Source organism: Centrocercus urophasianus, unplaced genomic scaffold, assembly GCF_019232065.1.
Source record: "Centrocercus urophasianus isolate 14NV4802_14NV808 unplaced genomic scaffold, USGS_Curo_1.0 seq_18, whole genome shotgun sequence".
Lineage (NCBI taxonomy): Eukaryota > Metazoa > Chordata > Aves > Galliformes > Phasianidae > Centrocercus > Centrocercus urophasianus.
This window is the reverse complement of record NW_024884733.1, coordinates 17,162,584-17,189,499: the sequence shown is the minus strand read 5'-3', so window position 1 is coordinate 17,189,499 and position 26,916 is coordinate 17,162,584. Positions and strand designations below refer to the sequence as shown.

The following is a 26,916-nucleotide window of genomic DNA, read 5'->3' as shown; positions in this document are numbered from 1 at the left end:
CATCTTCATTCAACATTGCCTCCAGCCACATCTCTCTTAAGGTCTTCTCTTTGTGAATTTTAGCAGATGACACTTCAGGCATACAAATCTTTCCAGAGAATAAGACACATCCCACAGTTTCCACAACCATTTTGTATTGTCCATATTGTCATATACCAACCACAAATGTTTTGATTCCTTACATAGTCATTTCCTCTTACTATACTTTTAAGGTGAAAGTCCCTCTCATTGTTGGTTATTTCTTTCTGTTTGTGGGCGTATTGGTTTTTGGGACTGAATTGTTATGTCATTATCAGCTTAGCATTCTGAAATGCTGACAAGTGTATCGGGGTATAAAGAGAAACAGGAGCAAATTTGGTTCACAGTCCACATATTTCAAAGCCCTCCATCAGGATTCAGCTTTCCACAGCTACCATATACAAGTTTGACAATAACATTTGGCTTCTCAGTGCTCTGCAGAAGTCAAATTAATCTGTTATTACCTGATGAGCAGTCATTTGGAAAAAAATGAGAAAATAAGACATATAATTTGTGGTCCAACATACAAGAAAGATACGATTGAAGAACACGTGAAGTTCTAGAGAGTGCACAGAGAGGGATGGGGTTTCACATAGGTTCAGTATTACCCAGGTAAATATTCGGAGGTACAGTGTAGCTCAAGGATTCTCCCATCCTAACACTAAAACAATTACACTTCCAAACCTTGTCCAGTAAATGAGCACATTTCTTAGGGGAAGAACTTGTTTATGGGGCTCAGGCAGACACCAATAACTGTGTCACATCACATTTATTACAAAATCCAAATATATTCTCCTCTACTTTGTCCAATATCTATGTGATCATTTATCTGCAGCAAATTTTACTGTAAATGTGATTATTTCCAAGAAGCAATTTCTCATGACTAGATTAAGTATAGTACTTACCATATATTCTGTTCAGGCAGAGGCATCATTTTGGAATCTGCATTATAAGTAAATGTTTCTCCTGCAGAGAAAACTCCATAGGCTTTACTTTAGAAACACAGCAATGGAAACACAACAAATGTTTGTTGGACTGAGCTCAATCTGCAAATGAGCTGGAGACAGAGTTTAGCCTTTGTTGTCTTTACAGTTTCAGGTTATTGATCTCTGAACAAGCAGTATTTTGCAGAAGACAAGATTCCTACAAGCCAGATTTCAGCTGAGCTGTTTTAACTGCCAATACAGGATAATGTGCCCCACCAAATCTCACCAGATACTATTTCTCAATGAGCAGGTATCATATTTCTTATTTTCGACTGCTGACTGAGGGAATGTGTGACCAGCTGTTCTACTTTGCTTTCCTAACTTTTGTGATAATTTTCAAGTAGTATGACTACATGTGGAGGATCACAAAAGTCTATGTTACAGAATCATCAAGGTTGGAAAAGTTCATTAAGTTCATCATGTCCAACCTGTCCCCACCATGCTCCTCTGTGCTACATCTCCACAGTTCTTGATTGCCTCCAGGGATTAGAACATACCCTAGAACAGAAAACAAGCTACTTCAGTTTCTGAAATAAGCAAAAAGGAGCAGGTAATCTACACATTTTGTCCATTACAAAATAGTGTAAAAATAAGTTATTGAAGTACTCTAAACAAAAGAAACAAAGTTTAGATCAGCTTCCTCTTGGATTGGATGCAGGTTCAAGAGGGTTGAACATATTGTCATATTTGTCTAATCAGCTTAAGCACTGCATTTAAATCAAATCAGGAATGTGCAACAGGTAATATTTATAATATTTATGCTAATAAGGGAGAAATTCTGAAGTGTTTGAATGCAAATTTTTTGTCTCTCTTTTGTCTTGACTGATTTTAGATAATGTTGAAGCATTGGCTGGAGCACAACCCACCTTCTGCATCCTGCACAGAAATAGTTTCAGTGCTGCCTGCCTGTATTTTAAAGACACTTGCACATTCACAAATAATAAATCTGTCAAGGGACACTTGCAAATATCCCATCTCAATTTGTGCAAGTTACTCCATTCAAAATATTTCCATGCTTAAAATCATTTAGCAGGTTTTACCAGATTTATAAGCATTTGAGACTTGCAGTATAAAACCCGCACTGCGTGACAGACTGAGTTATTAAGTGTTTATAGAAATCTGATCAAATGGACCATCAGAAGTTGGGGGGAGGAGAGGGGGAAAATCTGTTACCAACTCGGCCATAATGACAGCTTTTCTCATCTCGCAGCAGTGACATGAAGAGGGAGCTGTAGCTCTTCCGAGGTACAGCTCTGCCTCTGCTGCGTACCCAGATGAGCGTCTGCTCTCCTCTGTTCTTCCCTGCTCTCCTTCGCTCCCTCTCTCCTTCCTTCATTCACTTACTTTTCCTCCCCCCAACCCCCCCTTCTTTTTTTTTAATCTCTGTGCCCCTGTGCCAGTTAATTTAAATGTATCTGTTCAAGTGGAGATAATCCATGCAAATCAGAGCACTGGCTCCCAGTGCTTGATTCACAAAGAGAACTCAGCTTCAGGAGGTCACTCGTTCACAGCTGCTCCTCCCATTATATTTTTCCCTTATTGCAGAACTGCTGCATGTATACAGTGACCGAAAGGACTCAATTTACTGCAACTGCTGCCTGGTTTTACTTACAACTTTCTTTAAAGGGGGACTTACCTTCTATCACTCTTAATAAGGTAGGAAGTCTGCTTCTTCTAAAGACGTGTAATGCCTCCAGTGTTTGCTCATTATCAGATCCCACTATAATGACGTGTATTGTTGCCAGAATTAGTTCCTAATAGAATTGTGCCAGGTGTCTAATGCTTTTGTTACATGTATGTATAGGTGCAACTGATTGAACGGCTGTTTTTCTGTTTGTATAGCCCGCTATATATCCCCTCCCTTCCCTTGCGTTTTCAGGGCTGTTCATTAGTATTTTCTTTTCCTTTCCATAATGGCAGGTATGATCTTAGTACAGCAGCTTTCTAATCTGCAAATGTGATCTTCATGCAAGTTTGTGTTTTCTTTTAAAAACATTTTCTAACGCGCATGTAAGTTTATGCAGTGCTTAGTAGCCCCCAGAGGAAAACAGCATCACCAGAGCTTTCTGTCCTGAACACTTATTAAAGGGCTGTCTTTGGAGCAGAACTAATTCTTGAAAGGTTTTTAACAAAAATAAAAAGGTCACTTTTTACTTTGCTAAGTTGTAAACAAGGAAACTCCAGGCCAGACTGCAAATGGGCCTGTCGTAAATTTATCCCACAAGATAAACATATTGTTAATAGGACTGCCAGCAAAAGTAGTGGAATTGAACCCTCATGGTTCTGTGTTAATATCTATTGTTTAGAGAGGTTGGAGAGGCAGAGCTCGCTTTTGCAAAGTGCAACTCAAGACCAACTGTTTGGATATGATTCTTAAAAACCTCCTTAAGAAAAGGAAAGTCAGGCACTACTTCATTAGTTACTTTCTAACTTTCAGCATCTACCACACTAAATACTGATGTAATGTATCTGACAGCACTGGTGTTATGAAAGCAAATAGTAACTCTTACATTTATTTATATTTCTTTGAATTGGCTGTCAGAATTTGGGGATGGAAATGATTAAAATAACTATAAAAACAACTTCAAATGTGATAAATTCCAAATAATGGATTTGAAGAGAAATATAGTGAAAAAAGATCAGAATTATTCTGATTTACACTTATCCCACAGTAAAGTTCGTGTTTATTTTCTCACACAGCTGGAGTTGAGAAATGACAATGATTAGATCTAGAGCTTTTTTATAGACCTACTCCTTAACACATCCAAGTTAATCAAGTAACAGCTCTCTGAATCTTTAGATAGAAATTAAAAAGAAAATTTAGAGACCAGACAGGACAGAAAGAGAAACATAAATATCCTCAAACATACCTTAATTTCTTCAAGAACACTTGAGGCATGAGTTTATCTTTCAGGATTAGACATTTTTAGCTAGCTTGCTTCAGGAGAGAGTACTTGTACCCTGTACAAAGTATTTCAGTGCCCCCAATGAGCATCTTTTTTCTTTGATATACAGTCTGCTCTTTGAAAAAAAATGCATTCTGATTTTGGAGTACAGTACAAACCTAGAGAGCCTTGTCATTGTTAGCATAAAGAAGACATCTACACAAGCATTGCTGTGCAGAGGGCAATCTTTCTTTCTCTGGCATTTGTTAGGTTACTGTACATAGAATTTAGCAGATAAACATCTCTTGCTTCATGGCATTTTGGAGATCCTATTGGTATGCAGGTTACCCTGTGAGGATGGCAAATGAAAAAAGAAATATGTTTTATAGCAGTGTGTAATAAAAGCCCTTCACAATGATGTAAGTGGATTCTGACCTTTCTTTCTTATCCTGTAACTAGAATTTGTATTAACTCTTTCAAGTGCAGAGTATTTTAAGTAAACTGATGTTACTTAGAGAGAACAAGTATGTGTTTTTCATATAGGAGTTTAAAAAGTAACCTTTTAGAATCCTTTTTAGACAGAGAATAATATATATATTCTTGCTAGAAATGTGCTCCACACAAAGAAATTTGGATTTATAGGAAAAGGAATATTTCATGCATCCTGCCTCTCCCCAGGAAAAAAAAAAAATCTAAAGGAGACTTCTTTAGTTTTTGGAAAGAGGAGCAAAATACATTTTAGAGAAGAGAGCTGAACTTAAGGAAAACCAGTCAGGATTTTTTGTTTGACTAAACCTCTGGCCCGGATAAAGTTGGGAAGTAAAGATGATCCCTGTGGAGTTTTGTGATATACAGCGAGGAAATTAGATGACTCACCACTGGAGATTTGAAAAGAGAGAAAAAGATTTTTCTGAGAAAGATTTTTTTGTAAATGGAATAAAATATTATACCGGCACACAGTTATTTCCAGCTTCCTTTCCACCTTTTACCCAATGACCAATGAATAACAGGGATGAAAGTGTTCCTTCATGAGTCATCATCAGCATTTCATACAGTTATTTCAGAATGATGTACTTGATTCTCCTAGTAGGTTCACCAGGTTCACCTGGCATACCTCAGTTTAATTCCTTGATCACTGAGTAACTGAGATGGAGTCAGGTGGTTTACATTATTTGAGGCTCTGACTGGATTTTCAGGGAACTCTCAAGGGAGTGAACCTTTATGTTTCATTTTAGGCTAGTTGGTACAGTTTTCTATAGACAATGTCAGTATCCTCTTAGGGTCAGTACCTTTTTTCCTACTGGTGTTTCTTCTTCTGTATTTTTGCCATTGCTGCAGTAACTCAGACAAACATCTCCAAAACAAGTTACCCTACACTCCACCATAGTGTGTCTTGCAGAAGTCTATAGGATGTGGTAACCTCTGTGGCTGTACACACTGCAGGTATCATACTCACCTCAGGTTCTTTTCTGATGGTTTTAGAGAAGACGCGTAAAAAAATAAATTACCATTTTAAAGGATGCTATAGAGCTTCTTAACAAGTTCCATCCTACTTCTTAAAGGTCTTAGTTGCTATCTGTTTTAAGCAAGTACATTTGCGGAACTATACCTTAAAAATGTTCCAGAGAATGAAGAAAATTTGAAAATCCTAAAAAATGAGTGATAAAGCCTTCGAGAAAATGTACAGCTATAAATGGGAAATCTAATTGTCAACAAAATCCTCAGTCAATGCTTTTTTATTGTTGCTTTTTTTTTCTATAACTGCAGAGAAATAATACATTCCCCACAGCTTCTCATCAAATCCCATACACAATTATATCATATTGTCCTTTTTTATCATTGCCTTGTACTGTAGAGCACATTGTTAAAATATAACATTGCAGAGTACAGATCTTGCGTTTCTTTCACAGATAAAGCGTGCTTATACCTCTGGGGGTTAAAAGCTGAATCAGATCCATAGCTCACCTACTGACAGCCTTTCAAGTTGTTCCTTATTTATTTATTTATTTGTTTATTTTGGTCTGAAGCTTTGGATTGACATCCTTTTATATGTTTGGAATTCTTCAGCAGATGTAAAGTGCTTGGTAATGACTGAAATTACCTCAGGCTTTATATATTGTCTTCCCCAGGAACTTCACTGAAGTTTCAGTAACTTTTGAGGGTTTTATGCTAACGACTATTCTCACGAGAACACTTCATTTTTTTGGTCCTATCATACTGCCTTTATCAGTTCTTAGAGGTGCTTTAAGCCACTTTGGAACCTTTTTGCTTCCCCCTTCCCCCAGTACCTGTTCTGGGGAGTCTACATGAAAATTTTCACATCTGAAATGCACCAAAAGAGGGGCAGATAAAAAGAAAATAAGTGGAGTGGAAATGAATCTTTAAATGGCAAGTCTGTGAAACATTGAACATGGTTATCTGACGTTATGTCAGAGAGTGTTATCTCTTGAGAAGAAATGAGCAAGAGCAGTCCACACAGGAAAAGTAATTGTTGCTTTACTTCTGTCTGTTTATTTGGGATAGCTTGAACTGTCTCCCACTTTTTTATTTCTCTCAGTGTGAAAAGATAACTATAAGAAACACAGCCAGTAGGCATTTGACTCAAAAGCTATGTTCATTTGACCTTTGGACATAAAATATCTAATGCAAATGAAAATCTAAACAACGTCAAACATCGCTGAGTACAAGAAATATGCAGAATGTGGGGCAGCAGAAATTCAGCACTTTCAAAACTAACAAAACATTTGAAATCACTTGGCTACATTAATATTTCTTTCTCCATTCTGCACTGCAGTATCAGGTGTTGAGGTTTTGTCCAGTGTATGTGAGGGAAAAGATCTGTGGTGAAATTCTGCATTAGTTTTACCAACTGAGACTGAAATGTTAGGGAGAGGAATAAAGGGAAAAAGGAGGGTAGGGGATGTTTACCCAATCCGTAAATATTTCTGCAATGTTCAGTTTGATATCTCTACAAAGAGTATATGGGAATTAAGATGTATATAAAGTCCACATGATGCTGCCATGCATTTATTTAAAGGTTATGTTTATCATATAGAGGACTTCCTCCTTCTTTCTTAATTCTGCTAGTTTGGCTGGTTATTCTTTTTTTTACTTTCTGTTTTTTTAACCTTAGCAAGAATGTTTCATGAAAATGCATGGATGTGAATAGATGAAGCTGGATTCCTGCGTAGCCCGTCATTCTTCCACACTTCTCTTTCTACCAAGTTATGAAGGAGAAAGGCAGTGGAAACAAAATGCATCTTATGTGAGGTAAAGGACTGGAAAAGGGATGCATTGTCTGCCTCTGGAGAAATAAATCCAGTTGCAACAGGCCACTGGAGGCAGGACATAGATATCTGAGTTGCCTCTACAGAAAAGCCTGTGACTTAGAATCTGTGTGTTAGGGAAAAGAGTGAAACACTTATTCAAGACAAGTAAAAGAACCCATGCAGTTACTGTTACCTAGTCTTTGGATTAGATCTAAGTCCATAGAACAATAATAGTATAATGTTAACTGACAACCTAAAATTAAACAAAGGAAAGAGATTTCAAATTTGCTCCATTGAACTTGAGAGTATATATACATAATTCCCATCACCTTTCCAGCTGAGAGAACAATGGTTCATTTGGAGGCTCTGGGGGAGAGGTACTCAGTTTTTTCTGGCTAAAATTCATTTTCTACGTTGAGTCCAAACTGCAGAAAAAGGCAGCTGAGTGAGTAGGCAGCATGGAAGGGACCCCATGTGTAAGTGACATTGTTCCATATTTTCTGTGGGTCACAGAGCTGATGTGTGCCCAATTTTTCCATCAGTAAGAGTTTTAACAGCTTCTGCACTTTTATCTCCAGTGAGTTAAGGATAACCCAATGTTAACCCTTTTTCAAGGGAGGGATGGTTCACACAGACACCTGAAAGTTGAGGAAGAGAAGCACTGAGCGTAGCAGAAAATTATGCTGTAGATGCCCAATACCATTGACCAGTGTTATCCCCCAAAAGCGCAGTCATTTGCTCTTTGAGTCAAACTCAGAAATATGTGTAAATAACAAGATCAGATGCATTGCGCAAGTGCATTGTGTGGCTAGTTTTTATGTGGAGCAGGCAGGAGGACAGACAGAAACAGAAGAGAACTCAGGAAATAGGAGGGACAGCCAACAATATTACAAAAGGCTGTTTAAGTGTAAAAGTCATGGTTTGCATGCAGAATATTTGGTTTTAATTTATTCAGAAATCACATTAGTAGATTTAGAAAAATGAAATGCAGCATGGAATTTATTAGGGTCTTCCCTGTCTTGTTTGGTATGTACCTTCTCTCTAATGTACCAGCCTCTCCCACAGGCTCCAGTCTGTGCCCCCAAAACTCAATCAAATGTATATCATAAAACCTGTTTAATTTTCTACAAAAGATTACAGTAAGTGTGCTTTTAATGTAATGATGTCAGTGGCGGATGATAACATGTATTAAATAGCGCAAACTGCTGATTATCTGTCAGGATAAATCTGTTTATTTCAGAAATAGCAGTCTGACAACCCCCTGTTGTTAATCATGAAAGTACATGCTAATGCCAGGTACTGTTTGGTTGGAGTCTCTCAGAGGATTGCATTTGTTAGATTTTTGCTTTGACAGTCTTTACACAGAGTTTTGCAAATTTACTGTGTACGGATATTTATTTATTTATTCTAAGAGAAAGGCTGGAACAAGGCAAGAACAACTTGGGTTCACAGCAACTCAGAGGAATGAATGGCTTGTGAAAAGAGAGAGTGGATTATAGGATTACACAGCAGTTCAGACTGTGCCCATGGCTGGATTCATCTTCAGTAATTTCAGCGCAGACCCATTAGTGATGAACAGAGAAATGCAAAAGGAAATTTAAGGAGTTCTTTCTCTGCAGAAGTTACTCCACGGTTTTATTTGTTTATTTATTTTTCAGTATTTACAGCAGTTCCTAATTACATCCTGGTCTGAAAAGACCGACTCCAGATGATACTCGCAGCATTCCTTTTTAATGAGATAACTAGCAAAATGAACCAGCCAGCTTTTTTGATATTGTGAATTTGACCCAGGCTTTGTGTTGCAGAAAATGAATATTACTTATTTTAAAAGAAACATAAATGGAATACTCAGGCTTAGCTTACTGAATCATAGGTGAAAAGGTATTTTGTCTGACTTTATTGCATTTTGATCATTTCATGAAAGCTGTAAAATGCTGAATAGCCTAATAAAAATTGATATTTATATTGACATTTCAGGATTCTAAATAGAAGCTCAGAAAATCTAAACAGACTTTAGCATCTCCACAGCTGTTCCTCCGAGCCTATCTGAGTTCTGACTAATTCACTTTTTCTCCCCACATACCCTCAATTGGCCCTAATATAAACATCTCTCTCTAAAGCAATTTCTCCCAGGAAGATTATGCACATCTTCATCTTAATTCAGAATTTACATGTGTACTTTGCATATTTTTGCATCAGTATGTGTGTTTTAAATTAGATAAAGGTCACTGTCATTCATAATCAAGAAGAAGGTGTATAAAAGGTCAGGATTCAATAAAAAAAACTGATTAGATGTAGAGGTTTGTTCATATGATTCAGTATATCATTGGATAAGTGGAAATCATGAGTCAACAAATTAACCTTGGTATAATGGGTTACTTGCTTCATTAGGATCAGAAATGAGATTCACAATTTTTTTTCCAATGTACTCCCTCTTTGTCTCTGTAATAAGAAGTACTATGTTGTTGATAACTATACAACTGAGTATTTTTATGATTTAATTCAGTATAAATGCAACACAAAAGACAAATCTTGTGTTAAAAGGGGAACTGAGGTGCCAAATTTGTTTGCTATGATTACAAATATTGATGAACTGAAAAGTATCCTCTGTAAAAATAGATAAATAAGTTTAAAATAATGTTCCATATGTTTCATATAGGCTTTAGCTTTAGCCTTCTAAAGAAACTGTGCTGGGTCAAGCACTCAAGGTCTGGTGTTAAGAGGAGGCCCTGATGCAAGTGAGATTACCTAAGAGTAAAGGTAAAGTTCCATTCCACATATTGATTCTGCCATGAATCTTCTAAATGTTTTTGGGTAAACATTGACAATGCCTCCACTTCTCACAGCAAAAAGGAAGAAATAGTAATGCTGCTTATATTGCAGGAATGTTTCTGCAGGCATGGGTTTACCAGAAGGTCTGAGGAGATTTCAGGCTTTCCACTACTGCCCTCTTCATCTCATCAGATTTCTGGTCACTTATTGCAGTCAAAGAAGCAGGGCTGTGGGTCTCTGAACTTGAGTGCGCCTAGTAACATTTCATAATGCTCCAGTAATATTCTCCAGGATAGAGGTGACACATCAGCAGTGGAAGGAGTCAGCATTTAGAAAGCAATCTGACAGTAACATTTATACAGAATGATAACATATTCTCAACTTCAGGCTGTAGAAAGTTGGTGCAGAGTTAATGAATCCATCATAAGCTTTTCAAAAAATTATTTTTATCTTTTTTTTTTTTTTTTTTTTTGGTAGAGGTGAGGTTTGTTTTTTTTTGTTTGTTTGCTTTTTTTGACTGGAAAGTTTTGCAACTATTTCAACTTTTACTATCGCAGAAGTCTACTAGAAAAACAACAATTAAAATAGTTATACATGTCTGTATTTCAGACATTGTATATTTCTTTAAGCTTTCTTCTCGTCTGCATAGAATAAATATCAAGTTACTACTTATTCACTTTTTTTCCCTTGGGCAGCATTCTGTAACTATTAAATCTTAAGTATGAAAGAAAATTAGACTTGCCTGTTACCACTATAAACTTACACCCAATGGTTTTCAAATACCATGTAGGTAATCTTTCTTTTGTAAACATAGAGTCTTGGGGTTGCTCATAATTAAAGCATCACAATTTAAGCTGACTCTTTTCTGATCTCCTTATGCCTCTTTCTCTCCCAAAATGTAATGGAAAGAAAATACACTGAACCATGGCAAATTTTCCTTATTGACAATATCATTTGAAGTTCGTATAGCTTTAGTGCAGCTACAACAGTAATTCACTATTTCATTCTTTCAACATTGAGATTGTAGTGTCTGTTCCTCACCATTAAAAGAATCAAACAACTTTTTGCTCTAACCAAGCTTAGCTTACTGTAACAACTAGCTTCTATTTTTCCTCTGGGAAATGCTTGTGGGGTCATAGGGGCAAGTTGTTTGATTAGTCACCTGAGTTATGCTGTAGGCAGACTCCTGACACAAATTGGCCTTTGAAATACCAAGCTCCAGCAACAGAGTCATGCACAAGGTGTACCTCCGCAGGGTGTATGTAAATTCAGAGGATGCTCTTGAAGTAGATCTTCCCATCATCTGAAAACACTGAGCTTCAGCCCACATCTGGAAATAGCCTTGTTCACTCTATCTGTAAACCAGAAGATGTTTCAGGATTGCCTCTAGTGGGATTTGACCAGTTGTGCATTCAGATCACAGCACAAGGCTAGAAACCACCATCAAATAAGCTCGATGTGAATGTTGCGTCGTCAGTGTTTAACTACCACTGTCTATTAAGGTAGACAAATCCTTAGACATTTCTTTATGTCTAAGGTACTAAAAAAATTTCACCAGCTTTAACCCTTATTTCAATATTTGAGAGCCACAGTATGTCAAAGTCATCACACCTCAGCTCTTGCTGCAGGCATAAAATATAAGGAAACTTTGGCCACCTCTTCAAAACCATGAAGTTACAAAGATCAAGTCAAATACTTTCTATTCTGTGGTAATACGTGTCTGTCAGCTGATGAGGAAGACGCTTCTTATAGATTCTTTTCTGTCTATAATATCTCCACAGTAAAAACCAGAAAAGAGTTCTCCATACAGAAAGAAAAATGTAATTTGTCATTCTCCATGATAGTTGAGGAACTGACCTTACGACACTGGGCGGGAAAATCTGGTGCATAATTGCCAAGTGTAAATAAAGCTAAACTATAGGAGTTCTGTAGAAGATAATGCAGATATTCCAGTCAGGTTTGCAATGGTTTTCTCCGTAACATAGTAGGAGGTAATGAGCAAGTGGAAGAGAAGATGAATTTATGTAAAGTGGCCAGACCTCTTCTGAGACGTTTCCCTGAAGCAACATTATGCCAGCTGTTATTGCAATTAGACTGCTCCAGTAGGAAGGAGAGCGTCTCTTATTCTTGTGGTATCTCAGACAAATCTTTGGACTGTGATATCTTGCAGCAGTCCCTGCTCACATCAGCTTACTTTGGCTGCATAGATCTGTCACTGTGCATGTGATTCATTTAGCCAATAGTGTATATAGTGGAATCTCTGTGAAGAGAAAGTATTGGAAATGAAGAATCTCCTAGTGATCTCCTTCTGACACTGGTTTGCAAAGAATATTTGGAAAAGTCACCTAAGCCAATTTTTCCAAACTTAAAGTTGTGAATTTAAATTCCATGTTTAAGCATCTAAATTAGTGGTCTGATTTTAATGTGTGCTGACATTCACATTTTCAATCGACTTCAAAAGAAGCTGTGAGCACTCAGAAGTCTAAACCTATGAAAGTCAAGCCAGTTAGACACTCAAACTTGAAAGGTTTCTCCCATACTATTATTGTTATTTGCATTACTTTAGTAGCTTGAAACACCAGTTATAAGACTAAAGAGCTAGGTACTGTATTTTATCTCTCCTTTTTATTTTTCCTCATTTTTTTATGGGTAAAACCTGGCCCACAAGAATGTTGTGATGATTCTTCAATACTTGTATGTAGCTTTGAAAAATAAATGTTGCAAACAAAGAATATAATTATTCATGGAAGAAAATAATATTCCTATTATTCATTCCTTCTTGAAAAAATCTCCTTAGAACTTATCCTTATGAAGCATTATGTACTATAATAGCCACTACACACTACAAAATATGGAGGTCAAATTCATAATTTTCTGTTAAAACATATTTTAAACTCATAGCAGTTTGAGTAGTGAACAAAAATCAAATAATTGTATACTTGTTAAATTTGAACAGCAATTCACCTTTAACAGCTCCTACACAATACCCAGAGAAATTAAGTTGTACAATGAAACACAAAGCTTTCCTTAGAAACTTTTGTCTTAGCCATACCTCTTCATTTTATTCATGCTGATCCTTTACCAACAGAACAGTAGACTCTTTGTAACTGGAACCTATGTAAAGCTTGCTTTTCTCCCTGTGGATTCACTAACTAAGCTGCTTGGAACAGCTTTGATGAAACCATCTTCTTTCACAGAATGCAGTTCTGTCAGTGCTGATAAATTCCACAAAATGGTGTCATTTTAACAGATGTTTTCTTTGGGAATCTAAGAAGGAAACTGGTAGTGCACTGGTATTTTCAGAAAAAAACCTTTATGGAAATGGTTTTTGTTTACATATTTTTGAAACCACAATCTTAAACAACACAAAATATTTTCATTTTGCTAAATAAAAAAATAACTTTTGCACACACAATTAATTAAGAAATACTTCAAAGAACATTTTTAGGTTTTGTCCCAGCTTAAAACTTAAAAGTTTTTTTTTAAAACTTTTTAAATATTGAAGATCTCTGTGTATCAGAGTTTACAGCTTTGTGATTAGAAACACTATTGCCATTCAGATCAGTAACAGCAGAATTGTTATACCTGAGGAAAAGCAATTGTGGTCCGCTTGAGCTTTTTGTATGCCTAAACATAATCAACATGTAGTATCCATCGGGTCCATAGTCTTCAACTAAAGAAAAAAAAAAGGTAAGCATTTCTCTAGAATTCATTTATTTATTTATTTATTTATTTAATTAGAGCCTTTACTATTTTTCAGTGGTACGGCCCATGGCTATGGCATCTTACCACAGGCACTTCCCAGTGCTATTAGTCGAAAAGTGCAGTTTTAATATATGTACAAAAGTAAAAGTATTGAGTTTTTGGTTTGTTTGTTTCTTTGAGGGGTTTGAGTGCGGGGGGGGGGCCGCCCCCCCCCCTTGTTTGTTTGTTTGTTTGTTTGTTTAAATAAGGCAGGTGGTAAAGACCAAGCACTAACTGATTAATAAGTTTGTTCAAGCAAGCCTTCATTCAGCCATCAGGAATAAGTGCTCTGTCTGTTTGATAAATATCCATGCTAAACACAATGTCCTATGTAAACACAATGTCCTGTATGAACACAATGTCCTATAAGAAATACTAATTGTTTTAATGGGCAATTCTTCATAGTCTTTAACAGGTATAAATTGATCTCCAGAACTCAGATGTCAAAGCATAGTCCAAGTATTGCTAAGAATCCAACTTTAAGCACATTACAGTTCAAAAGAAGAAAATTTCTAATTTACTCCAGGGATAGAATTTATTAGGCATAGTAGTGAGGACTGTAGAAACACCAGCAAGTCAAGAATATTATTTTTCTATAAAGCAGATAATATAGTAATCAATCTAGGCAGCCACTGTATGTCTTCCAACACTTGGGATTTTAATAAAAGCAATCATCAGGATTTAGACTTTCAGACCTTTACATCCTGGACCATTAAAAACAATGATACATGATTTTAATCTGTTTGGTGTAAACTGATTGATTTCTTGCTTGTAAATTTCAGAGTCTTCAGATAGATCAATTTGCACATTTACCATATACAATTATTTTCTGTTTCCCTCTTTTTTAAAAGGCATGGATCATTTGGATCTCCCTTTTTTTAACTGACAATTTTCTGGCAGCTCATAGGAACAAAAAATAAAGCCTGAAGAAAAATGGAGGCATTTTCTATTAAGGGTTTAGCACAAGTGTATATGTCCTCTGAGTGCAAAAGGTTATGCATGCCTCCTTTATCAGGTGGTGCATTAACAACCCTATGTTTTATGCATTATATTCATAATGTTCCATGTGATTACAAACCTGAGAATAGATAGCTAACTGAAGTTTGCCCAAAAACTAAGAGAAAGGCATATGCTCCTGAGCAAAAGGACTCAGACCCATACCTTCTGTGAGATGTGGGGAAGTCATTCTTCTGAAAACTGAGTAGTGGAGAGGTCTAATGTGATAATGAAGGCTCATAATTCTAGCAAGTTTCCTTAGAATTGTAATTCAGAAATGTGAGCTGTGAAAAAAAGGGCAATCTGTGCCAGATACTGATTAAATTTAAGTCATCTATCCAAAGTAGTCCCTAGTTGCTTGTAAAATGCTCCATGTAATTACAGTAACTACACATTTTAAAGCAATTTACACATTAGCCTTTATCTTGGGTCTCTATTTGTGGGTGCATTTCTTCTTTGGAATCAATATCCTTAAAATATATGTTAAAAACTATATGAATTTGTAGCCATATAGACCCTAAAAAATTCCATCTCTACTATTATCCTCATGAATTCCTCTTGCCTTTTGGAGAAGCTTAGCTATAATCAAATATCACACTCTGGATGTTTAGCTAGCATTGTTCCGTGACCCCAGCGGTATTTCACAACCATATTTAAAACTGTTAAGGAGTTAGGAGTTGATGTAAAATCAAACCAAGATATATTAAAATGCCACCAGGATAAAATAATATTAAGGGCTAAACTTTGTCCTTTGTATGTTACACAGGTGCAAATGTCAAACTTGGCAAATCCTTTCAAAACTTTGTGAAGCATAATCTTTCAAATCTCTTCTAGTCTAGATTTTCCTAGTGCAGGAGTCATGCATGTAGTTACAGGATGAACAATGGCCAGATAAAAGGGGTCTGGCTCACTGTAGTGATATTCTAGTTTTACACAAGTGTCTGCAAAGTTTTCAGGGAAACTGAACATGCTATTTCATTAAAGTTTTACTGGCTAAAAACAGAATAATTGTAAGGAATGAATCAAACTCCTCATATTCAGTAAAACTGTTCCCATTAGAGTCGCACAGTGCAGCTGCAGGTAGCTTTAAGCATTTTTGTTGTTTTATTCTGTTTGTTCAAGGTGCTTTTCTTTATTGCCACACAGTAAAGCTCCCTGGTTATTCTGCATCTCATTCTTACCAAGGCTATTATCCTAACTGGGGCTAATAATATGAAGCATATTCGTGTTTGTTTAGGAAAACAAGGGTTACTAATGATAATCCAAAAAGTTGTTCTACAAAGGATTATCAGAGATGCTGTTTTCCAAAACAGCCACATATCAGAAAAAGGGAAAAGAACTTGTAACTCTTGTGATTGATCCTCTGTCAAGTCATGATGGCTGTCACCAGTAGTTATATACAGTAGTTAGTTTCTTCAACAAAGCAGTAAGCATTGATGCATTTTAAGCTAAATAACTTAGGCTTCCACTATAATATTCCCTTTCTTATCTCTCCCATACTTCATTCTCTAACATTAAAAGAGACAAATTTGCAACTGAAAAGAGCAAATGGCATATACAATATCCTCATGAAGTGCATATTACTGTACTTTAATATTAGTGCCCCTTACATATTGCCACTAGATTTATTATTCTTAGCTGTTGTTTCTGGCTAAGAATCTGGTTCTGCATACTCTACTTTGTGACGAAGAAGAACATGTGTAACATCAAATATTTTTTTTACGTTTGAGTCTCAGGAATTTTCATAACTAGGTTTATAAAACCTGAAATCCCAAGCACTTATTTCACTTGACCTGTGTGAGGTAAGAAATGAATCAACTTTTAAACATTACATATAGACAAAACTGTATATTTAAGAAATAATGAAATCATGAAAAAGAGGATGATTTTTAAACAGATTTTAAATGAAATGCTTGAATATGATTCTGTTTGAAGAATTTGAATCCTCTCTTGCACCGTCAGTCATCATCTGTTCAGCAGTCTGTGGTCAAGGATGGTCAGGGCTCTTTGTCTTCATCTATCCAGGAAACTCCATTCCCTGTCTTTGAAAGTGTTCAGTGGATAAACTCATGCATAGCTCTTAGATATTCTATGCACCTCTCTAAAGAATGGCAGAGATAAGTTGTTGGATTTTCCAGGAATCTTTGCATGTGTAATTTATTACCAAGTAATTTATTACCTATCATTTTTAAAGGGTTTTGTTCTTAGGTTTTTTTTCACAGACGTTTGTCAGTTAAGCTGGTAGATGTCCTGCTTCTTATCATATTAAGTTACATAAAGGTAAATTAAGGTACATTAAGGTACATTAAGGTAAATAAAATTTGAGGTAAGTATTCACTTTTTGTCACTGAATTAACAGTTTGTCCATGATCAACTGGCTGTCAGCTATCTGTTGACTTTTGCTACAGATTCTTCACTGAGTGCCTATCTTTATAAAATCCTCCCAAGTAGCCTCAAGCTACATTTTAGTTTGACTTGCATAAAAGGTAGTGCTCGACCTGCTTTGACTTTGTGGAAAAGCATTCCTGACCAAGCAGTGGAAACTGGCTCTTCCCACAGTGGTCTGTTGCCTCCTTTTGCCAGAAGTTTCCATCCTCCCATCTCTGCTTATGGAGGAGTTTATGGTACACATTTTTTTGCATTGCGAACAAAACGATCTGGGAAAGCCTAATGGAATGTCAAAGGTGACTATGAGCTAACTCAGCTCATTTGATTTGAAATGAGTTGAAAACTCAATGAGTTGAAATACTCCAATGACCTCCTTCCTTTGTCAGAGCTCTGGTATAGTAGCCTCGTGTGATGGAAAACAGCACCAACCAATTCACAGAGATCTTGAAGAAGACTTTTATCTGTATGCTGTAAAGCAAGTTCATAAGTCACATTACCTTCTCTACAGCCTTTACAGAAAAACCTATATCAACTGTGAATGAGGAGCTGACTTTTAAGGGAAGCCAAGCAACCAGCAATGAATTACAAGTAGGCAATGTAGGGTTTTTTTGAAGCTGTAACCATAGCCTCTATTGGTCATTTCAATTACTGAATGTCTAGGGGCAAAATGTCCAGGCCAAATTTAGCAAAGTCTCTAACAGCAGTAGTAAAATGCTGTCTCTGGCAAATTCTCTCTTCTCCAGACTGGTTCATTTGTAAAAATTACTGTCTAGGTGGTAGACTCTTCTGTTATCTTTAGCAAAGAGACTTCTGGAAGTGAAAGTCCCTTTCAAATAACTATTATGACTCCCAGTTTTTAACCCATCTTTCTCCATATAAATAACATATGGAAAGCTAAAGAACCTAAAATGCCTATAGAAATACTACAAAACAATCTCAGGCAACTGATGCCTCCATTATTTAATGCATTAGTAAGTCAGCTGATTCATCTCTGCTACTCTTTTGTCCTCTAATATAATGTTTGAATCAGGAATTGTTAAAGTTCTCATTAGGTTTGTTGTGGGGTTTCATAATGAATTCTTTTTTGCAAGCTGGAGACTCTTTTGATTTTTGCTTGCATATTCATAGAAGAACTATGTCATAAACAAAGTCTAAATCTGGTACTCCTCTCTTGCTAAGCCACTCTAAGACTGGGTTGTATCCTTCTACACTTTGCCCCATAAAGAAAACAATGTCAATGCCAAGTATGGAAGGTGAAGAAAGTTGCTATTTAAAGAACAATTTTCTGGCACATGCAGCAGCGTTGGAGATACACGATAAACAAAAAGATTTTACTTTTCTTCCATAGTGCAAAATTCTGCCTTTGACTATCCCCAAAGAAATGACAATACACTGCTCTGTGCAAGATGTTCAGTACAAGCCAGCTAAACAGTAGAAATATAGCTCTATTTACATATATGAATAAGATATGCGTGTATTTTCAGTCTTTTTTTAAGTCCACTCTCTGTCTCTAACACAAATACCCACATGAATCAATGAGATTTATCCTGTCAACATGAAAAGACAAGCATCTATTGATAGATAATACACATGAATACACTGGTCAAGGAAAAGAATCAGGCTTACCTGATTTGTTTCATTCAGCGGCAAGTGTATTTGCTTAGTACAGCAAAAAAATTCTGTGCCTCCTAATGATGTGGAACTGCATTCTTTATCTCCCCTGTTGCTAGCTTGCTTTTAAGGCAGAACTGGAGATATCTATCACAGCTAAATAGGTATTTTGTAAATTGTACCTAAATGTCTTTAAGAAAACTTCCAAGCCCCGTGTTGTATAACTATTGCCTGAGATATTATCTAGCTTGGCTGGAAAAACAACTTAATGCTACATTCTTCTCACCAATCAGCAAAACAGAATTTTGTTTTTAAGCTATTCTCAGATAACAGGCCAGTATTAAAGCTAGAATTTTGACTTCCATTTGTCATTTTCTTTTACACTACATGGGCCTTTATAGGGTACTCACAGAAATGTCAACAATAATGCACAAAATCAGTATCTTGTGACATAATTGATTAGCTGATCAGAGTTTCCTATTCTATTTCTTTAATACATTTTTTTCTAAGAATAATGGTTATATTTATGGAAATATAATAATTTTCCATGCTAAAGTAAAATGATATTTGACATTAACAAAAGGTCAGGTGTCATACTGTAAACCACAATGAGTATTGCTTGTAAAGATTATTGAATTAAATGGTACATATATTTGACAAAGTATAGAATTCAAATAACTGCCGAAGTAGCAGTGCCCTTTTATGTGCCATGGATTTATTGACATTTGCTAACTGTAAAAATGTAAAACAGTTTGCACATAATAGGCATTATCTCTTTTTTCTTTTTTTTTTTTTTTTAAGTCTAACTGGGGAACACATCTTTTTTCATTCCTTCTCCTTTTGCACACACATTTAGACAGATATCTGTTTGTACACCCAACTATTTTGGTGGCTCTTGCAGGCAAATATGTTCACTTTTTGAAGAGATTTTCACACTATGCATAGTTTAAACTGCACTTTTTTCTTTTAAAAAAAAAAAAAAAAAAAAAAAAGCAGACTTGATCCAAGGCCTTTCAGAGCAACAAGGTAACATGAGTGTGAGGATAGCATCATAGCTTCTCTATGGTATTTGCTTACACCACAGATCTATCAAAGTTCAGTTTGACTGACTGTTCTTAACTGAAGTGCCAGACATTTTAAGGGTCAGAAGCATTGTCAGAATTATGCCAGAGCTTGTCTGGATGAAACACCAGTTCTTCAAGAATTGCCAGTGTGTCATTTCAGCTCTCAGGGCAGATTAGCTAAAAAGGAATTTTAGCACTGATACGATTGAAAACTATTATTATTCAAACATAGCACCTATTGTCTGTGCTTAGTTAATAAAAATAGAAAAGCTATAGAGAAGAAGGCTAGTTCTGTTGAACAAACATGTCCCGCACTACTATAAAACCCATACAGAGATGAACTATTTATTAACCAAATGAGTTGTTTCACTTTAAAGGGACATTACCACATTCACTTTAATCTGTACTTTCAAACAACTTTCTCCACTAACACCAGATTAGTTTATTATGAAGGAAATGTTTTGTTTCATTTTGTTTCTTTTCTTTTTTTAATTTGCAGCATATCTTGCATTATATGACCCAGCCTTGCCAAAATCTCAGACTGGTCAGTTCCATGTTCAATGTTGAAGGGATATTTTGATCTAATAATCTATCTTTTTAATAGTTTTGTATATTAAAATGTGAATTCAACAGAAGAAAGCAGCTGACATATTTTCATTGCTCATCATCCATTTGTCATCAGTAAGGGTGCTATTCAAGGTACATTTAAATCCTCCTTTGTTTATCCTTTCCGGACCTTTCAAGTTTCCAACTGGTGAGACCAGCTCACTAGTTCTGCTAACTCAGGGCTGTTTCTTTGCATTTCTTTCTTCAAACTCACATCAGCTATTACACTCAAGAACTGAAGTCTTAATTATAAAGCAGCAGTTAAAATTGAAACAATATGTGTTGCTTTTCTACAGAATGAGTTTTTAAAAAACCTCATAACCTGCATGCAGTGTAGTATCTAATAGGTTTATTGTGCAGAGTACTTCAGGTTTTGATGTGGGAATTGCCATGATGGATAGATAGAAACCTCGTTTTCAATGAACAGAGGCAAAAAAAATAGTCACATATAATTCAACGTCAGCACTCAATTTTCAAACATGGGTGCTTTAACAGTACTGCCAAATCTTGCATTCGGTCTATTAAATCAGCACTTAGGCAAATAAAACAGCCATTTGAGTGACAATTTCAACATACTAATGAGGTATTCAGATGTCAGCAATTGAAAAATACACGTTGGCTTTTTGAATTTAAGCCAAGGTTGGTTCCGGGCTATATTAAGAAGGCTTAAGACTTTATAGAAGGATCAAAACCACTTTTGAAGTTATCTCAATTTTTCTGGGACAGAGGCATATTGGATCAGATTTCTTTGTCAAGTTTTCTCTGTTTACCTATATTCCATTGGTTTTTGATGTAAAACGTTCTTTTGTCACTTTATTTGGAGATGAAAGGTCAGCCTTATGCTTTACTTTTTTAGAAAAGAAATAATTGGAAATTTTATCTTTAATTATGACTGTAACTTATGAGAATAAACCAAAGTATGGTGCCATTCTTGTTATAAAACAGTACGAGCGTGCTGTCTACAAACCTTCATTCTTACTAGAAGCTCACAATCCTAAACTCTTTCTAAACAGATTGGAAAAATTCCTGCACTAGATCTAAGTGCAAGATAATACAAATAATGCAAAACAGAAGACATGACAAAAAATTCACCAATATAATAAGCAGTATTCTTTGTGAAGCATAAGCCTTATCATTCACAGGTTCATCAGAGCAAAGAGGTTTTAAGGAGGAATTTGAAGTGGAACAATGATGTGATATTTAACACACAAATTAGCTCTGATATTAATGGGCATGATCTCTGCCTATTCTGATAATGTAATCTATTTTAGCTTATTTGCTAGCTCCTTGAAATTGCTAGGTACCCATTTACTGGATTAATTAATTAAACATATTTAAATTATGCATTAGTCATGGCTTTAGAAAGTTAGAGTAAATAACATAGGCTTTATTAATTCTCTCTTGTAATTCTCCTATTCCCAGTCTCTAATTTTCATTAATTTTACTTTCTTTTTTTTTCTTCCTTCTAATTTTTTGTTAATTTTTAAAAAATACTATGGTTGTGTCAATACTGGCTGAGAAAGGAGCAAGTGTCCTGTCTCTGGAGCGACACCAGAACTGATCCATGGAACAACTGAGCACAGGGTTGCCCTTAGGGATGGAGTACACCCAGTTTTCCCTATGGCAAGTTGTCAAAGTTGGAGGCTTAATTAAAGCAAATTTTTCTAATGCAAAATATTTTCCACCACTTTTATATCTTCTGAATTGTTCTGCATTCATACAGGAGACAGAGAAATGTAAATGTCAAACATTCACTTCTGTTTAAATGGGCTCATTATACCACAACATGTTGAGATTTTTTTCCCTACCGGCCGGTTCTTTTCACTGTCGTATCCTGTAAGCACTTTCCTTGCACCTGTCTGAGGAAACTAATCCTCTATTAAAACATGTTCAAACTGAGTGAAGGCAGAAATAGCAGTCATTTCACTCAAAGAAAATGAATCAAAACCTTGTAAAAATAAATAAATCAGAGTAGCTTTGGTGAAGACATTTGGCTGTTTGGTCTGTACTTGGAGCTTTGTTACCTCACTATTTTCCATCTGGAGAGCAGGCTTTGCCCTTAGGGCATGGGCCTATTTTGAACACAGTGTGAAGAAAACTCCCCAGATGTAGGTTCTCAGCAGTGTCATGGGCATGCCATACAGATATCACCAGTCTGGGGCACAATCTTTCTTCACAAGTGATCACCCCCGAGACTCACCATAGTCTCATTTTCTTCTCCAGGAACATGGTTATTGACTTAGATGGGACCATAATTATGAATACTAATATGAATCATGTCTGCTAACTCTTCCCACTTTGGTTCACTGTTAGTCTCCACAGGGAGCTGTGGGAACATTGCAGAGGAAAGCGATGTCACTGACCAGTCTGTTGAGGAAAGAATCTGCCTTTACCAGATAACAAAGAACTACAGTCTGACAGGGTAAAGGAAGAGGGAAAATCTGTTCTGACATGGTAGATCAGCAGGCTAAATTCTGTGTGCCTGAACTGCACAATCTAAGAGCACAGATCCCATGGAGCAGCCTTCATCAGTATAAAGTATTGGACTAAGAGCAGCGTACAATGACCATATTAAACTAGAAAAGTACTCATTGCAACCGCTGCATATGAAGCCATGTAGGTAATTTATGATACAAGATCAAACTTCTCTTGAACCAAACCCACATATGCTAATGACACTGGTATAAAATCATGGATAAACACTGAAATGTTTAATCTGAAGGCAGTAAAATTATATGACTAAATGTGTCTGTTCATTCTAGTTGCAATGAATTTTCAACTTTTTTTTTTTTAATCTTTCTAAGGTGGATCTATGGATGGATTCTGTTGACATCTGATATCAGTATATGTTTTATAAACAAAAAAGTCACTGGAAAATTCAATGCTGACAATGTTCTCTCCTATTTGTATAGCTTTTGTTCTTATTCAGTTGGCAACATCATCTCGAGAGATGTTTCATATTTCATGTTTGACTAAGAAATTTGAAATCCCTCTATCACAGAACTGATTGAAGAATTGTAGGGATTGGAAGGGATCTCTAGAGATCAAGTCCAGCTTCCAACATATACATCATATTACAAGCATATCCATCACAAAACTGCACACTGAAGTGAATATGTGATATGTTATTTTATATTGGTCTTAACTACCTCAATATACACAATCTGATATATGCTGAAAAGATTCCTTTCATAATGCTTCCAAAATACAATTAGTGCTAGCACATTTCTGAAGTAGTGATTGTATGGAGCAGTTGGGAACTGATTGTGATTCTGATTATAGATTCCCACAAATGGGTAAAAATGATAAGAACCCATTTATATTGCTTCACAAGTTTAAGTAGACAAAGAAATTGTACCATACCAGTCATTTCACATTTTGAGCAGATGAGTATTGGTATGGCAGACTTTCCTCTTTTCCTATTAGCATGTGTTTGGGCATCTGAACTTTGTTCTGATACAGAACAGCATAAAAAATGATACTCCAGCAATGAGAAGAAAATGGCAAGTTCAACAGACTGCTAAATCATAAGGCCTGCAGAGGTTCAAGAGGGATAGCTTATATACCAACTTGTGCTAATGGCTGTACTTTAAGACAAACAGTCTCTAGCATTTAGAGACTATTTTGAGATCTCATGCCTACACAGTAGTATAATTCATATAATTCAAACTATGAAGCACTATTGTACTAGTAGAGGAAAACATTACGTATCTATAACAGAAGAAGTTTTTAAGATCTTGGAAAAAATGCATTACTAAGTGTATGGGAACTATTAGGCCACATCTTGACTCAGTAATTAAGCACCTGGTGATAGTCAGACCCGGGAGCACAGGTGGAAGCAATTCACCTGTGCTACCAGAAGGGGGTATGTCCTGGCTCCACCTCTCCCTAAGCTTGTTTAAGGGCTGGGAGCTGTAAGGGAAGTATTTCTACTTGGTGGTTGCCTGCTTTGGAGTGGTTGGTAAACCTTAATTCTTGGAAAGGGGTAAGCGATTCTTTGTTACTGGATTGTGACTGCTACCTTTCTGCCTATCCTTACATTAACATTGAGTTGTTATTGTTTTATGGTGTTTTTTTCACAAAATTAAATATTTATTTCAAATGCCACATTTATACAAAGAACATACACCCATAAGTAATTTAACTTGAAGGTTTCGGAAAGTATATCTGGGTACAGTACTTGTGGCAACTTAGCAAATTACTTTAATTAAAAATATTCTAGTTGTTTTCTATGGTGCTTACTTAAAACATTCTCTATTATTTTGTTGTTGTTGTTTTTAATCTATTTAAATGCTATGCTATTCATTCTTGAATCCCTACACTCCATGAAATCTCAACACAATAATCTAGTTTGTGATGAAATTCCACTGACTTCAGTAGAGCTAACCCTGAGGTGAATAAAACATGATATCTTATTGTTCTGGTCACCTTGTATGGAAGCCTTTTTCATTTATAAAATAATATGGTATAATATATTCTTGTTATCAGTCTTGCCTTTAATAACAGTTGTAAATAAGCAAAGCTCATATGATGGTCCTATTACTTACTTATTAGCTTCAGATACCATAATGAATTGTACAACATACTGAGAGATATGCACTTCAGGGGACCGGCATCTGATATATATATATATATACATGTAGCTCATCTTAACAGTAATGAAAAACTTAGATAGCATATCTTGTTTAAACATCTTGCATGCAACATGGATAAATGAAAGACCTTTTACTATTTATTCAGAAGTGCACAGGATAGAAATATGCACTCTCATGTCCAGGCATGAGAGGAATATATAGGTTATAAGCTACGTGGCGAGAGAAGTCACAGATTCTTTCCAATTCATTCCATTTTGAAGGCCTGTAAATCACAGATGTCCTACTGTAGCCAATTTGAGAGACTACAGGGATACAAAAGACTTCTGCTGATACTGTCTTCAGGGATAAACGTAAAGCTTGTTCTCAGCCAGGTGATCTGTTACTGTAATGCAGTTCTTTTTCTGTACTCTATGTGTACAGCCTTTCTCAGTCTCTCTGTTCCAGCCCAGAATTCTCCTTTATGCTCCCTTGAAATCCAGGTCTTTGACTCAGATCTCTCAAAGTCTATTTGGCTGAGGAATATCCTTGCTTCCTGCTGCTCAATACCCTGAGCGGGGCCCTAATTTGCTGCTTGAGTTAACTTCATCCAGGCCATTGGGCTCTTCTAAATCCCATCGCAGGGACTTTATGATATTCTTAGTTTTATTTTATTCTGAAAACCTCAGTGCCTGAGGTTATCAGATTATGGGAGTTTCATTTCTCAGTGAAAACACAAACCTCAGAAGCTACAAACACAAGAAATAAATAAGAATCTAAATTTTAGTTCTTGAAGGAGTTTTAATCTCATTATTTCTGGGACAAGCCCTTGATTCTTCCAGAAGCACAAATCAGGATTGTTAAATGCTTAGCTATTCTGTGTGACTCTGCTATGAAAAATATTTTATCAAGAAAATTAATTATAATATTTCATTTCAAACTCATTATTCCATGTATTTCAAGGAAAAATGTTAGTGCTTTTCATGATACCATATCTGCCATTTTCTGTTTTGTCTAGTATCATAAGCACAGTACTGTTGAAGTCAACTGCACAACTCATAAATTCTGTCTACCTAATGATATCTAGTAGTTTGTAATCTCTAAAAACTGTAGGTTTAACTGACAAATCTAAGGATAGCATTCCTCTCCAAGAGAACACACAGAGTGACAAAAAATATTTGAAATTATCTCAGAGCAAATGCCAAAAGGAGGAGAGGTACTATGATGGAATTTCTTCAGAATTGTTAATTTCATAAAAATGCTGAAGAAATTAGAATAGAGTTTGAAATGAGGATCCAGCCAAACTTCTCTAGTGTAATACTCAGACATAGTAAACAATTACATTACATAATCTACCTATCTGAACAGAAATGATAATTAAAGTAATGCATCAGTGTACGTCATTGATTTATGAATTTGTTTAATGATTCCTGTTAGAACACCAGAAGCTGTTTTGCATTCACTGAATTTAAGAGACAGTATATAGTTACATGACCTTCTTCTAAAGAGGAGAATAATATTGGGCTATTTAAAGAAATCATAAAAGAAGTGTTGTTTTAACATATTTTACAGCAATTTAAAAATAACATTCCAAAACCATTAATTGTCTTTGTACACAAAGTTGTTCTTCTCTTTCACTCTACCACTACAAAAATAGAGGAATTCGCATAGTCAGTGCCTGCATTTTGCACTAGAAATATATTGGTTCCTGTTCCAAAGTAGAAGAATCCAGTGCTGAATTTATCCAAATTTGGTCCAGATTCATCCCATAAAAGCAACCCATATTCTTGCCTGGAAGGTGGTAGCTCACACTCCACACTCAATTACAGTTTTCCATTGGCATTTGGAGTGCCCACCCAAAGTCAGAGTTCTGCTCTGTGAATTGTGGTTAACACTGAAATACAGTCTCTGACCCAAAGCGCTTATGATCTAAGAATGCAGTTGGGGAAAACTGTACAAATGAAAGCATACAAATAACAACCTCCTGCTGAAATCCAAGGAGATTT

General features: G+C 35.9%; 1 long non-coding RNA gene across 2 annotated transcripts in view; it reads left to right on the top strand.

Moving 5' to 3' along the window:
• Nucleotides 1-2,536: 2,536 nt before the first annotated feature.
• The window catches only part of LOC122161010, a 204,232-nt gene continuing 179,852 nt past the window's right edge, over nucleotides 2,537-26,916 (top strand). For both annotated transcript variants that reach the window (XR_006169023.1, XR_006169024.1), the window contains exon 1: nucleotides 2,537-2,660. This is a non-coding gene — a long non-coding RNA (uncharacterized LOC122161010). The remainder of the gene's footprint in view (nucleotides 2,661-26,916) is intronic.